The following is a 16,921-nucleotide window of genomic DNA, read 5'->3' on the forward strand; positions in this document are numbered from 1 at the left end:
GAGGGAAGAGGCCAGATTGTTTTTTAAAAGGCGCAGGAGAGCAGAAGAGCAGCAGCCATTATGTCTGTTTGTGGACACTCAATCACATACTCCAGATATAGCACCAGTCTCTATTCTGTCCACTAATGAAGCTACTGCTGGGAATCTTAAAAGCCTGTGTCCAGCCAAGCGGTTTACAAGAGTCCCACAGAGTGCGAGTTTACGTTTGTGTTTCATGTGGATTTTCTCTACATGACATTTGTGAATTTCAGTCGATGCTGATGTGTCTTTTTTTCTCTTATGTGAAGAGATATTGCAGAAGAGCCTTCATGCTCCTTCCCTTAATTCCTTCAATTTGCATTCACAGAGTTGTTTCACATAACCTGTGTTTGGCCATGGTCACCTAGCAACTATGATAAAAGCATCTGAATGAAGGCCCTTATGCTCAGCATGAAAAAAGAGTCAATGTGACGTCAAGCAGATATTATTATTCATCTCTCCAACTGGAGCATCTCAACTGGGCTTTTCACATTATCCAACCCCAGGGACCTCAAAATGGCAACAATTAGACAAGAGTTTAATTAGGCTGCCTGCTGGAACGTAATAAACATGCATCTATATTCTTCTCTTTTTTTTTCTGAAAGGCTTTCTGAATATAAGGCTGCTTTAATCTCTGTGCCAAAATCTGATTTATTGTTCTTTACAAATTAACCACTTCAGTGCTTGTTATGTGTTATGTAGACCATCCAAAGGTGACATTTGCTCACAATAGCCACTGGCCAATAGCTCTCTGGTCTAGACTAAACAGTGGCTGTCTTCCCATACGAAGCAAGTTGGCAAGAACCTGGTTCTCACAGTTTTTTGCACTGATGGGACCCTGAGTCCACAGCTGCCTGCTGGGTAAGCCCTTGATCCCTTTGGCTAATCCTCCAGTAATGACCCCTCCATCTCCCAGCAACACCATGGAGGTCCTCCGGCTGTCTCCACACCGGCCTACAAGATGTCCAAACACATCCTGGAGACTGGGCTGTTCACAGGCAGGATGTTAGTGTGAGAGGGTGGTGATCCTAGTTCTGTTGATTCTGCTGTAAAAGCAAGGGATAGCGGCCAAAGGCACAGGGTTGACCAAGAAGGTTTTACATAATTTTTTTATGTAATTTCTTCTTCATTATTATTGTTATTATTATTTTATTATGGAGCATCAAGTAAGAGCTGTCATAATAACATAAATTAAAAAAAGCCTAATTAAAAAAAAAAAAAGAAAGAAGTCTCACCCAATGTGCAGAAAGATGCCATTATATGATAGAGAAAACCGGTGCAGACCCTCCTGACTGTGTGTCAGGATCAAAAATAATATAGTCTCTAAAAAAATAGTAGATTTTAAATTGAACATTTTTATGACAAGGCTAAATTATGACACACTGTAAAATGTCTTGTGGTACATCCCTCAAAAAATTCAATGATATTTATGACTTAATCCATGATCTTTTATTGATTGATTTATAAATAAGTACATAAATAAATAAATACGTACATAAATGTATTTCAGAACCTTTTTTAAATAAAAAATATGATTTGTTCACATATTCAAAGTGTACAGAAAGCATGCTACTATTTATTAATTAATCAATTAATTAATTTATTTATTCATTCGTTCATTACTTGATGGTTACATCACATGACATTTTTAGAGCCATTAAATGACATACCAGTTTCAAAGTTACAAGTCAAAACTGTATAAAATCAGCAATACCAATCGATACAAAAAGTAATTTCTAACATCTTGTCACATGTGTTTTAAACTAAGTTTAAGGCAAGGGGGGTTTTTTTATGTTTTTTTTTTTTTTATCACCGATTTTTTTTTTTTTTTGCATTTAACTCGCTTTAAAATTTCTTTGACTTTACGAAGAAATGTTACAAAAAGAAATAGTAGAAATATAATTTATAAAGCTTTCCAGTGTTTTTTTCAGGTCAAGAAATTGCGGTAGGTTTTTATCCCAATGTAGCTGAAACGTTTTCTCATAACTTTCAAGCAGTTCACTCCATTTCCCTTTTCCACAACTCAACTTTGCTCATTGAAACATGTCACCGACTATGTGAATTGACTGATTATTTGGTGTCTTTGGCAAGAACATTTCCCCAAACCCACCCACAAACAGGCGCAAACGCTCATGCAGACGTCAGTGATCTTGACTCCTCCTCTCTGCTCTTTAGGTGTCTGGTCAGGTCGTGCATATGTTGTTACTCACCAGCTGTTCAAATGAGAACCGAGAGATGCAGTAGATGTGGACAGGAAAGAGGTTCTTAGGAAAATGCCTTAATCATGGTTTCGAGCCAACCAACCCCTTACCACAGTCTAACCCACACATGACGGGGCTTGATGTGTCACAACATTCTTATCATTTCCAAGCCCATGCTACTGAGCTACGCAAGTAGGATTTATACTCTTGTTTGATTTCCCATGTTGCAGGTCACTAGAAGGTGTTGCATGTGTTGATGATGGACAAAATTCCAGAAGAATTAGATGTTTGAGGATGGAGACCATTGCTAATGCAATTATAGCTTTTCATGATATCATCTTTCAGGGCTGGGTTGTCCTTTTTCGCACTACATTCAGGGCGTCCTCGGATTAGCCGTGTTAATCTCAAAGCTATCTGAACGTCCAGAGTAATGGGGTCAGCTGGTATGTGTGAAGGCATGTTGGTCATGTCTCCCTGTCAAGCCTCCAAGGTAAAAGCAGGGTCTCTCATTTCTCTTTAGCCCACTCCCACCATGTGTTGTTTAGGTGGGAACCACTAGGGGTTGTGTATTCAAACTGCACCAGTGTCTTTCAGAGATTTGTGAAGTAATTGAAACAGGCCTTCAGTGGAAACAGTGACACTTCCCCTTTGTGGCTGTAACATGTGTTTGACCACACAACTTTTATTGCAAGGCTCATGACAGAAAGACCAGAAAATATGGTCATGATGTCAGGTTAAAAGTTTAAATAATAGCAAGCATGTGACAGATGTCTTCCTCGCTCTCCCTTTTTACAGTTTCCATCATGTGATTATCACCGCTACAAGACAAAACATCAAAACATTTCTCAAACTTTGCAAAGTCATGCTATAGTTTTTGTTTTGCTTTTTTACCGAAAGCAAAATACTTCATTCATTCAGTTTTATTTGTATTTTTCATGGTGATGCAATATTTTTACACAAAAATGCTTAATAGCTCATTAAAAGGATAGTTCATCCAAAAATGAAAATTCTGTCATTAATTACTCACCCTCATGTCGTTCTAAACGTTTTCAACGTAATTGCGTATTACGTGACGTCACGAACGCGCATCACAGAACAGAGCAAGGAGAGCATTTGTGCTTATAAAACTTAAACTTTTTTATTTATTTTTGAAATGACCGATCGTTTCGCTAGATAAGACCCTTATTCATCGTCTGGTATCGTTTAAAGCCCTTTGAAGCTGCACTGAAACTGTCATTTGGACCTTGAACCGTTTGGGTCCCATTGAAGTCCGTTATATGGATAAATGTTTTCATCAAAAACCTTAATTTCTTTTCGACTGAAGAAAGAAAGACATGGACATCTTGGATGACATGGGGGTGAGTAAATTATCAGCAAAAGTTTTTTTAAAAGTGAACTAATGCTTTAACAATTTTATCACTTAAAAGCATTTTAAAATGAATGCTTTCTGTACAAACGCAAACAGGTAAACAACCCTGACCTTATCTAAAGTAAGAACTGTGCTCTGATCACATGACCTCAGACAATGGAAAGTATTGTTCTTAATGGACTTGAGCAACCATCACTGCCCATGCTGACATGCCTTATGCAACCCAATAATGTCCTATTTCAGTGAATCAAATAAAATAAATGGTCATTTGAATTCCACATCGAGTGGTGTTATATAATGGTGAGATTGCTTCATAGATGAATTGCTCTTGGATTGTGTTGATTCCCAAGCGCTGTGTTTATTATTTCTGCTCTCAGAATAGCGTCGCATTGTAGTCGGATCCAAGCTGAGATTGAGTAGGGGGTTGAGAAATGTGGAGAGGGAAGAGTTTTTGGGAAGAGGAGAGTAAAGTTCATCCAACAGAGCTTTTTCTTTCAGGCTCTCAGCTGGAACATGTCTGCCACGATCTGTAAAGGTATTGCGAGAGCTTGAGAGTTCCCTGTCCGATAGAAACAATGGAGGAGATGGAAATGAGGAAGGTCTTTTATGATGTTGCCTTAAAGGATGATTGATGGGTCATTTATATTGCTCTTTTCACATTGTCTGTGGTTAAAGCTCTGGCATTGGCCTCTAATCCTGCATTACCTTTCCCACTAAAAGCCTGTGGTAAATGCCTCTGTGCGTTTACATGCTCAGTCAAGTCAGTGCCAACACGTGCAATCTCCTATCACACCTGTGGGCAAGTAACTTACAGGCCTCGCCCTCTACTTTCCAACATGTTGTTTTTGGAAGAAACGCTGGTTGTGTGCATGTTTCGGCAAGACCTGCATGACAAAACCTTTAAAGTAAAGTTTGTCCTTGCTATGTTTACATAGTTCTGCTAGCGCAACGAACCGGCGTGGATGTAGACACACACGACATGTAATGTATCAGAGCCGCTATGGACTGAGGTAAACACAGACATAATTTATCTGTCTTAGCCCCTACCTTTATTTTACTTTCTTTTTTCAAGGAGAATCAAGAAGCCTGAAGAGGAGGAAGTCTCTTTCATCTACCGTAGTGTAGAAACATTGACTTTGGCAAGGTGCTTATTGCCTGGAATAGGCAGGAGATTATCTTCCTCTAAACTCAGAAGAGAAATAGACTAAACCCTATCACTGTTTATGGCTGCACTCATGACAGTGTAAGGAGATAGAGCGGTGCTGCATCTAGATTTCAAGGAAAGAGTTTACACTCGGGGCCATCGTATATTATGAAACACCCAATAACTATATTCCCACTTTTGGATCTCAAAACCAGTTGCCAACTGATTGCGCACAAATGTTCCAGTAAACACCTAATTTGAAAGGGGAAGTATTATATTGAAATGGAATTACATTGGATATTGGAGTTTCTATATGGGATAAACAATTAATTAAAAAAAATACTTTATTCATTTATGCATCAGATAAACAGACATTTTGATTTTACATTTAAATATTTCATAAGACAAAATGGTTGAATAAATTAAACTACCGTGTGTTGTTATATTTTATTTTATTTTTAAATGTCATTTTTTCCTGAATTTTCAGCATTATTATTCTAGCCTTCAGTGTCATGTGCTCTTTAAGAAATCACTCCAAGAAATCATGGTCTTTAAGAAATAACTCTAATGGCTTGATATATTTGTGACCCCCCCAGATTATTTTATTTTTTTTATTTTTATGAATAGAACATTCAAAAGAACATCACATATTTGAATGAATGCATTCTTACTAATTAATTAATTAATTAATTAATTAAAGAATTTGAATGCTTGAACACATTACAGCTGTATGATTTCAGCAAAATGTATTTTCAAGGGAAAAAGGTATATTGGTTGATGTTCTTTTTGTAAAGATAAAATTATATTTTCTATAAGTAATGGAAACTTAACATTTCATAAAAAATATAAATATTATTTCTGTCAAATATAAAAACATAAGGAATTACTAAGAATTATTTTGTGACAGGAACAGTGAAAAAACAAAACCTTACTGTTGCCTTGCAACTATTAATACATTTAAACTGTGAGTCCTTAAAAAGAGACTTGTTTGCCTCAGCGGCCATATGCATTATATAAAATAATATACTGATATGTTCAATCAATAAATGCATGTTATCTTGTTTTAGAAATAATTGATCATTTAAATTTATATGTATGTACTGTGTATATTTATTATGTAGGCTATATTTAAATACACACAATTGCACTTATATATTTAAGAAAATATGTTATGTTTATATATTAAATATATTTATAAATAAATCACATAAATTACATGAATACAAATATATACATGTAAACATTTTCAAAATATATACTGTATACGTATATATTGCTTGGTAACACAAATTGCTAATCAGCCAATCACATGGCAGCAACTCATTGCATTTATGTGGTGAAGACAACTTGCTGAAGTTCAAACCGAGCATCAGAATGGGGAAGAAAGGGGATTTAAGTGACTTTGAACGTGGAATGGTTATTGGTGCCAGACGGGCTGGACTGAGTATTTCAAAAACTGCTGATCTACTGGGATTTTCACACACAACCATCTCTAGGGATTACAGAGAATGGTCCGAAAAAGAGAAAATATCCAGTGAGCAACAGTTGTGTGGATGAAAATGCCTTGTTGATGTCAGAGGTCAGAGGAGAATGGGCAGACTTGTTAGAGATGATAGAAAGTTAACAGTAACTCAAATAACCACTCGTTACAACTAGGGCTTGAAAACGAAAAAAAAAAAAGTAAATCGGTTTACTCCGAGCAGAATCGATATTTTAACGTTTCCGTTCCTGCATTCCTTTATATTATTACCGTTCCGAAAACCGGTTGGAGTAGAAAAAATAACGGTTAATACCATTATTTTTCAAATTTTCTTTGCCTATAATAATAATAATAATAATAAGAAGAAGAAGAATAAAGTACAGTGTTTTCTTTAGACAAAAAGAAAAAGAAAGAAAAAAAAAATACAGAAAGAGATGGTATCTTAACCCGCTGCGCTTAATCACAACCAATACAGCATCATCTTTTCTAGATTTTTACATTTCTAAATGTAGGCTACTAAACAAAAGAAAAATCTATTAATGCTTTAAAGACAAAATATTTTTTAAGATATTTAAAAATGTTTGCTGCAAATTGTTTAAAAAAAAGCTACTTGTATAAAATTGCGTTTTGAGGAAAAACAAAAAACAAAGGCTAAGCCGCCTCGCATTTTATTAGGCTATTATTCAGAAATGATGTAGGCTAAAATGCCGGTAAATTAAAAATGTTTACAAACATTATAAACACAGTTATTAGTTTCTCTTCACAACAAATCCTCTAAACTTAAGGCTGCTATAAAAGGCTATAAAAATGTCAATCCAAGAACAAATTAAAGGTGAAACTGATGCCTAACTCTCTCATTCGGCACAAATCCAAATGTTTCCATATTCTCGACGTATACTAAAATATTATTTATTGGCTTTTACTTTCATCGACGTAAACCATCATCCTTCACATCGGCAATAACAGCACAGTGAGGCAGTCACGCTGAACGCAACAGATTGGACAATGGAGCACTCTAACTTTTTATACGTTCATTTAACTGTATTTTATGTTGATAATGAACTGGCTGCAATGTCGCAAAAATATGTGTCTTTGTGCGCGTGAGGCGCCAGCGCGATATGGCCATACCAATGCTGGTTGGTTATACAGATGCAAGACATCATTCAAAACTGTCAAGCTATTGCAAAACAAATAAAACTGTAAAGCTTTTGCAAAATAAAGAATACTACTTTCTGCCGTTTCGTTTTCCTTTCCGAGAACGTTGGAATGCGTCACAATGAACCGTAGGCCTAACTCAGCATATTTATTTTTCTTTCGTTTTGTTAATCTGTCAATGATTTACGTGAAATATATTTCTAGGCATACATATATTCCTTTTGATGTAAGCCTATAGTTTTATTGTGTTTTCTCCGTTCACAGAAGCGCCGAAGGTGCGTAAGATCTGTTGAATCCATCTTACACTGTCGTTGGATAAACTCTAACGTTCTGGCGATTTGTGCTACCCTGTCAGATTTTGCTACCTCCCATTAAAACAGATGGTAGCAGAATTCATTGCCATTGCGACTAGAGTTCACAGCTGATTTGCATAGTCTGTACTACTTGAATTCCTGATTGGTTGACAGGAAATTTCAAATATTAAATGGAACGATAAAATAACTTTATTAACTGGTTAATGGCCATTTCAAATTTTCGATTCTGTTCAGAACTATAAAATTAGATTTTGCTTCTGTTTCCGGTTCTGTTCCAGTCAAAATTACATTCGTTTCCAGTTTTCGTTTTCGTTCCTTGAACTGGTTCAGAGCACTGGTTACAACCAAGGTATGCAGAATACCATCTCTGAACGCACAACATGTCGAACCCTGAAGCAGATGGGCTACAGCAGCAGAAGACCACACCGGGTGCTGCTCCTGTCAGCTAAGAACAGGAAATGGAGGTTACAATTCACACAGGCTCACCAAAATTGGACAATAGAAGATTGGAAAAACGTTGGTCTGATGAGTCTCGATTTCTGCTGCGACATTCAGATGGTAGGGTCAGAATTTGGCATAAAGAACATGAGAGCATGGATCCATCCTGCCCTGTCTCAACGGTTTAGGCTGGTGGTGGTGGTGTAATGGTGTGGGGGATATTTTCTTGGTACACGTTGGGCCCCTTAGTACCAATTGAGCATTGTTTAAACGCCACAGCCTACCTGAGTATTGTTGCTGACCATGTCCAGCCCTTTATGACTACAATGTACCCATCTTCTGATGGCTACTTCCAGCAGGATAATGCACCATGTCACAAAGCTCAAATCATCTCAGACTGGTTTCTTGAACAAGACAATGAGTTCACTTTACTCAAATGGCCTCCACAGTCACCATATCTCAATCCAATAGAGCACCTTTGGGATGTGGTGGAACGGGAGATTTGCATCATGGATGTACAGCCGACAAATCTGCAGCAACTGTGTGATGCTATCATGTCAATATGGACCAAAATCTCTGAGGAATGTTTCCAACACCTTGTAGAATCTATGCCACGAAGAATTAAGGCAGTTCTGAAGGCAAAAGGGGGTCCAACCCGGTACTAGCAAGGTGCACCTAATAAAGTGGCCAGTGAGTGTACATAATAAATATACACAGTACATTTAATTTCATTTATGCATTTAGCAGACGCTTTTATCCAAAGCGACTTACATTACATTCAAGTTACCGTTTTTACATTTTATCAGCTTTTGCTTTACCTGGGAATTGAACCCATGACCTTGGCGTTGCTAGCGCCATGCTCTAATCGCAATTAATCGTTTGACAGCACTAGAAATAATTAATCCATTATGATTCTGAAGTCATGGACTCACACCTGTGAGTAACAGGTTTTGTTTCTCTTGCACTGCATTACTCACAGTGGAACATTCTAAAAATATTATGACAGTTCCTTTCCATTCCCTCAGAGCCAGACTGATAATGGAAGTCATAATTATAGACTGTAATAAAAGCCTGTTTCTGTCTGATACAACCTTGCCAACATCACCACTGTTCCCATCCCACCCTTAGATAGGATGTTATCCAGCATCCTGCCTGTTTCCCTTCTCTCGGCCGATACCCCCTAGTCTTTCCTCTGACCTGCCCCAGAATGGGGCACTGTCAGCGGATCCAGTGGGCCAAACCGAGCTCTGCTCTAACCTGCCCCATTGATGACTCTGGGTTCCTCCAGGTCCTGTGTTCTGCATCACACTGCCCAACATGTGTTTCCTGTTGTTGCAGACTCGCTTGGAGAGTCCCAGGCCTTTTCCCGACAGCAGTGCTGCCTTTGTTAGGGGAAGCATTCTGGGAATGGTTTAAATTTAGGAGGGTTTGACAGAGACTGTCTGGGGGTAATGTGATTGAGACCTGTTTCTGCACCCTCTGAGAATTATAGGCCACTATGGAGAGAGTCTGACTCTGTGATCTCGTTAACGATTAGCTGTTATTGATTTTAATAGTGTATAATAGGTGTGAAACTGTGTGTGAGGCAGGAGGAGGAAGTCAAACTCTTATTCTAGCATATTTGTTTTATGCAGTTTGTATGCACTCATGTTGACTCATGGGATTTTCTGGGTTCAATGCAAGTTAAATCCATTAGCCAGCATTTGCGATGTAATGTTGATTACCACATAAAATATTTTCAACCATTGCTTTTTTTGAAAAGAGCAAAAACATAGGTTACTCTGAGGCACTTAGGAGAAGTGAATGGGGCCAATTTTTGGAGGTTTTGAAAGCAATGGAATAATAAAAAAATAACAATCTCACAATTCAGTGAGATAAAAACAGAATTGCCATGGCATTAAAAAAAAGGTAATGGCAACTTTTTATCTCACTATTTAATTCTGACTTTTTTTTTTTCTTGTAATTCTGAGAGGGAAAAAAATCAGAATTGTCATAGAACAATTCTTCCAATTCTTAGAAAAAAATTATATATAGTTTTTGTATATATATATATATATATATATATATATATATATATATATATTATACCATTTACATAATATATGTGTGTGTACTGTGTATATTTATTATGTATATATAAATACACACACATGCATGTATATATTTAGGAAAAATATGTTACGTTTAAATATTAAATATATTTATATATTATATGATTTATATGAATATAAATATATACATGTATAATTTTTCATGTAATATATACATGTTTTATTTTGGATGCGATTAATTGCGAATAATCGTTTGACAGCATTAATATATATATATATATATATATATATATATATATTTGTGAGAAAAAAAAATCAATATTTACTTTTTTGTTTCTTTTTGATCTCGTAATTCTGAGTTTATATCATATATGTCTTATTTTAGCGATGTAGGTGTTATGTGTCATGGCAGCAAGGTTATAACATTGGATAAAACTTATAAGGAAAAGTTATTAAGCAATAGTTTTGCGGTAAAATTATATAACATGTTTATTGTTTTCGTCTGTACTACTGAATAGGTGAGTATTTCAACATTTACAAACTGGCCCTATTCAGTTTCATTGTAAGTGCTATACTGTAACCCAGTTTTTTTTTTCCTTCTCTAAAAGAAAAAGGAGGACAAGTGGAAATTAATTTTTGTGGTAATCAACATTATGCCACAAGTGCTGTCAATTGAGCTTAACTCGCATTGAAAACATGATATTCCTTGAGCTTAACTTTTATTGGAACCCGAACGTTCCCAAATGGAAAATTCAGTGGAGGATATTCAGCTTTGCTGTTAGTCAGTCGAAGCTCTGCTGCTCTGGGCTTTCATCAGTGACTGAGCCAGTGAAGCATTAAGTATGAATTTATATCAAAACCAGTTCTAGACAATTTCCAGCTCTCATATCATCTGCTCCTGAGGATCATGACTTTGGGTGAAACTTCAATGGTGGTGTTGTGTTCTGGTTTTCATTGAAATCATTCGTAACCGCACATGGTATTTCAAGTGCATTTGTAGGTCCCAGGGCCCAAAGTTGCATGAGTGTTTTCCATCAAGGATTGCGCTAAATTACGGTGTGGTGAAAAACTGGAGGCTCAGCATTTCACCCCCCCTCCCCTCTTTCTACCCCTCCTCCTCTACAACTCGGACCCCCAACCCCCTCCTTCTCCTGACACAGCACTTTGCCCGCCTGTGCTCTGCAGCCGGTCTGTGACATCACAGCTCACATCTCGATAAACGTCAAAACATTCCCCAGCACGATGAGTCTCAGATGCCCGGCTAAATGCTTTCCATATGGGCCCTTTATCCCCAGCTCCCATTGGGGAAGGAGGAGGGGAGGAAGAAGGGATGAGGGCTGAGGGATTGAGAGAACTTTGGCCGGCTGAAGGAAAAGAGAGCTTTCATCTTTTCTCTCTCGCTGGCCCTGGCCTGGGTTTCTCCAAAGAGTCGTTATTCTCTGAGAAGACCTGTCTGGTTTTGTCATCTGTCAGAGTATCTATCTTTTACATATCTCTCTGTCTCTCTCTTCTCCCCCGTCTCTCTCTCTGTTAGGAAATGGATTGGAGAATGTTTTCCAGTGCAGCGAGGATACCTTTTCCTCCAGTGGTGTGGGTTTGACTTGGCAGTAGTTCATCCAGCAACCAGTTTCTACAGCCTGGGAACATACTGCCTGCTTCACAGAGGTGCAGAGGACACACACACAGAACTATATCCTGATGCAAAATGAGCACACTGGTTATGTCAGGGCCTTTTTATTGCACTGTGGATGGACATGCGCGCACACACACGCGCGCTTTGATGCATTTAAATTGTGTATTTAATACAACACCAATAAAAAATACATAATAATAATAATAACAATTATAAATTTTTGAACTTTTGAAAATATTAATTTAGTTATTTATACTTTTGTTATAAACACTAATGATGCTAGCTTTGAATGATCTTTTCAGTTTTATAAATGAATATTGTCTCGGTCCCTATTTAAGTAAACCAATAATTTCTACAAAAAAATGTTAGTTAGTTAGTTATACCTTGTGCTATGCGATACTTGCATTGGTTGGCTTTTTTTCTTCAGTTTTAACAACATATATTGTACCTGTCCTTATTCAAATAAACCAATCATTTAAAAAAGTAGTTAGTTAGTTAGTTAGTTGGTTAGTTGTTTAGTTAATTAGTTTGTACCTGTCCTTATTCAAATGAAACCAATAATTAAAAAAAGTAGTTAGTTAGTTACCTTTTTTGGTACACATTATCTTTAAGGTGTCTATATTGATATATGAATGCACAATTATTCAGTTTTGTTGAGTGGGGACATAGAATGAGTAAAAATGTTGATGGCAACAATAGTGACTGGTGGGATAATAACCTTTTTTTTTTTTGTATCTTAGTATATCCTTCGTATATCTTAGAAATATTTTAATTTCAGTATACACATTATCCCACAATTGTGACCAACCATAAAACACACGTTAAAAAAAACAAAACATTATTTCAAGCGGTTAATGACACATCATTTTGATATTTTCACATCTGAGAAAAATTTGGAATTAAATGTGTTAGTAGTAGACATCATGCAGCATTCATGCTCAAAATGAAATATGAGTTGAACCTTATTTGAATCGGATATGCAGGGCCCATATGAGCACAGAAACTGTCCGTGGCTATTTTGAGCAACTGAGGCTTTTGTTTGGCTCCCCCTTGGTTTTTCCCCATTAATCATAGTTAATGTTCACTTAATCCTGTGTTCTTTTTGCTGATTAGTGCCCAGGGGGTCATAACCAGTCTTTCCTCTAAATGCTTCCAATAAAGATTTACTGCCGGACAGTTTTGCCCTTCAACCTCGCCATTGTTTCCTTAATTGATCACTGTTGATTGGTTGGGATTTTTTCATTCATGGATACCACTCTTGATCAAAGGGCCCCTTCAATTAATCTGATTGGGTCTCCTCTGGCTTAAAACATTCTTGAGCACCATTACCAAACAATGTTCATGGAGGGATTGCAACTGAGGGAACCAGAGCCTGAAAGGGAAGGGTTGACCCCGAGGCGTCCGGCCAGTCAAAGGAAAGTGAAGGAAAAGCCTGTCCCATAATCAAGAGGGCTTAGCCTGTATTTTCCCCTCCAGACTACAAGAGCTTCTTGTCTGAGAGGGTAAGATGTAAAAAAAAAAAAAGAGGATCGATGGACCAGCATTTACAATTTTGCAGTATTTGTACAGAAAAAGTCAAGACCAGGTATTTTACAGTTTTAATCCCCTTTATTGGAATTAGTATGTGGATAAAGAGCAGTTGGTATACCAAAGCAGGTTCCACCAGCACTTTACTATGGTGACTGCGAGCTGACATGTTCGGTTCACTTAGTTTTGTCGTGGCCACGACATATTAACTTGCGGTAACGTAATAATATGTCATGGCCACGAGATATTAATTCGTGGGAGCATCATGTTAACTCGTGGGAACATGATATTATGTCGTGGCCACTTGATGCTATGTTGAGGAAACGACATCCATTTCTCGCGGCCACGACTTCTATGTTGAGCGATCAACGTATTTTTCTCGTGGCCACGAATTTAATGCGTAAACAAACCTGCGTGACCATAGCAACCCAGGATTATCAGAAATTGATTTATTAATATTTTATTCTGAATTAAGAAATTAATATATTAATTATTATAGAAATTATTACATTATTAAATTATTATATTAGGCTAGTTTATCCTGAATAAATTTTACATAAAGTACATCAAATAAAATAGGCCAACAAGAAAACATTTTATCCATCCCACAGTCTTGTAAATCCATTAAAGGGGTCATCAGATGCCCATTTTCCACAAGTTGATATGATCCTTTAGGCTCTTAATGAAAAGTGTATAACATACTTTGGTTAAAATTTCTCAATAGTAGTGTAAAAAACACCTTTTTTACCCTGTCAAAATCAGCTCTGTTTTCCACAAGCTGTTGTAGTCCATGTTCCTTTAAATGCTAATGAGCTCTCTGAGCTCTCTTCTGTGCTGTGACGAGCAGACTGTGAACTTCAGCCGCGAAACTTGCTAACTAGCACATTATTAGGTTTGCAAAAGATTCATAAAAAAATCCCTTATACTCTCTTCTTCGGTAGATGAAGCTGGATCACGAATTATTTGCATGAACATAGTCGCATTTAGGCAGATCGGGATCGGTGCATTCCCTTCAAAAATGAAAGTAATGTTAATCCTCTGCATCTTCAGCGGCTCAGATGTTGGGAGTAAACGACGACTGCTATATTCATTATTACAGCCAACAACAAAATACCACAATTGCTTAATCTGAGACATCTTGTCTTCCACTGCACCGGAGGTGGACAGCTATCAGTTCACTCAGGGCGAGTCTAAGGAATGACGGTCTTGTCAATCAACTATCGTGGGAGCGGCCTGTACAGAATTACATAATTCTGACAGGAATCTCAGAACAGCCTGATTTGAGAAACGGGATTTTAAAATAGGGATTTAAAAAAACCCACTGAGTGGATTTTTATCATTATAGGATGGATGTGTACACACATTTCCAACACACATTTGTGTTCAAACAACTTGTAAAGTGAATTTTGCATCCGATGACCCCTTTAACTATTCATTTCCCCCCTGTAATATTTGTATATAATAATAATTATTATTATTATTAGCCTATTGTTATTGTTTATATTTTTATATTCGTTTATATTAGTTTTTTACATTCCGAATAATTTTGTGAATTATAGTCTACTTTAAATGCACAATATGCCAATGAAGGTTTGATTATGCTGACTAAAATTTTTACTGGAATGAAGTTCAAATTTAACATATATTTAATTTTATTTCGGCTAATTAATCTAGGTATAAATTATATAGTGTTCCGTTGAGGAATGAATCATTCACGTTATTTCATTTGTAAATGAAAACACGCTCATTATCATCACACACGGGCATAAATACAAACATAAAGTCAAAACTTTATCGGCATAGACTAATCGTCAGGATTTACAGTATTTGCAAAAAAAACATGGTAGCAAATACTAGCATAATTATACAGAACGTTAATTAGGTAAAGCGATACGTACAAATTGAAAGGGGAAATTATAAAATATTATATTTATATGAAATAAATCTAAAAAATATATAGTCCTAACAAGTTAATATAATAATAATAATAATAATAATATACAAATATTAAATTAAATATTTAATGTTAATAAAAATGTTTTATCCATTTTTGATAATCCCAGGTTGCGATGGTCACACAGGTTTGTTTATGCATTAAACTCGAGGCCACGAGAAAAAAATATGTAGTTCCCTCAGCATAAGAAGTCGTGGCCACGTGAAATGGATGTTGTTCCCTCAACATAGCATCTATGTTGCATTGTTGCTATGTTGCCACGACATAAGGATGTCATTATCTCGACAAAATTATCTCATGGTCACGACATATTATCACGTTCCCACGAGTAAATATCTCGTGGCCACGACAAAACTAAGTGAACCGAACATGTCACCTCACAGTCACTGTACTTTATGTAATGAAAATAAAGGAAATGTTGAGTGTGTGCACACACCTGTTTAGCAAAGCAGTGATATAAGAGCAAACCAGTTCAGCTAACCACAATCCTTTCACATTCTGTCAATCAGCTGTTGAATAACATGCTGTGCGTGATTCATTTCTCTTGGCTCATCTTATGGATTAACATTTATTTAATGTATGTAATACAGTATGCACTGTACACGGTATCCAAAGGATCATATTAAGCCCAAGTATTATTTTCAGGAGATCTGAGCATTAATTTCAGAGTCAGGACCCCTGTCCACAATATTTTGCTGTAGTAAAAACAACATTAAAAATCAATTCTGTTGCTTTAAGCATATGTCTATTAGCTTTGAGGTCATAATAGTGTACTCTTCACAAAATAATCCTTGTGAAGAGAACCATTTTTATAATTATTTAAATAGTTTGGATTATTTAGAGTACATAGAGTGCAAGTATATATTTCTATTTTTACTATATATCTCTTTCAAAGTACATATTAATCATTGTATAATGATCTTTTGTCATCTTTTAAAGAAGTACACTTATTTTGAATTGCTGGCTAACATACTTAAGTACATTTAAAGTACTTAATTATAATGTTAACTGTGTGTTATTACATTTAAATTTATATTTAAATAATTTATATTTACTGTAAATACGTGACATGTAAGTTTTAACAGAAATAGAATTAAAATATATTTTAATTTACCATAAATGTTGGTAATTACATTCATAATATACTTAAAATTACTAGTTACAAAATTACATGTAAAGATGTACTGAAGTCAAAAAGCTTTACAGTTTTGCATTTAAGATGTATTTAAACTTTAATACATTTTCAATTATGTAATTAAGTATCCAAAAAACAAAAGTTTTCTTTTAATGTACATTATTTCCACGTTATGTACTGTTTATAAAAGTATGCTAAAGTGTACTTGTTTTTCCCAAGGTAATATTTTGCAGACATACACATTATAATTTATAATGTTTTCCAGGGAAAACAGAGCAAAAAGATTAAAGTTTAATTTTAATTTGCAGGCATGTTACGTGTATGCTCATGTTTAGTTCCTGTTCTCATTAGTTAATCATCGTTCATTCTTATCACCTGTGTTTTGTTAATCATCTCATTTGCTCCTTGTTCTTTATAAGTCCTTGGTTCTCCCCTAGTCTTTGTCTTGGATTGATGTTTCTTCAATGGTTTACGTGTGTTGATGCTGATTAAAGAATCTTTA

The sequence above is a fragment of the Barbus barbus genome (genome assembly GCF_936440315.1).
Source record: "Barbus barbus genome assembly, chromosome: 16".
In the NCBI taxonomy this organism is placed as follows: domain Eukaryota; kingdom Metazoa; phylum Chordata; class Actinopteri; order Cypriniformes; family Cyprinidae; genus Barbus; species Barbus barbus.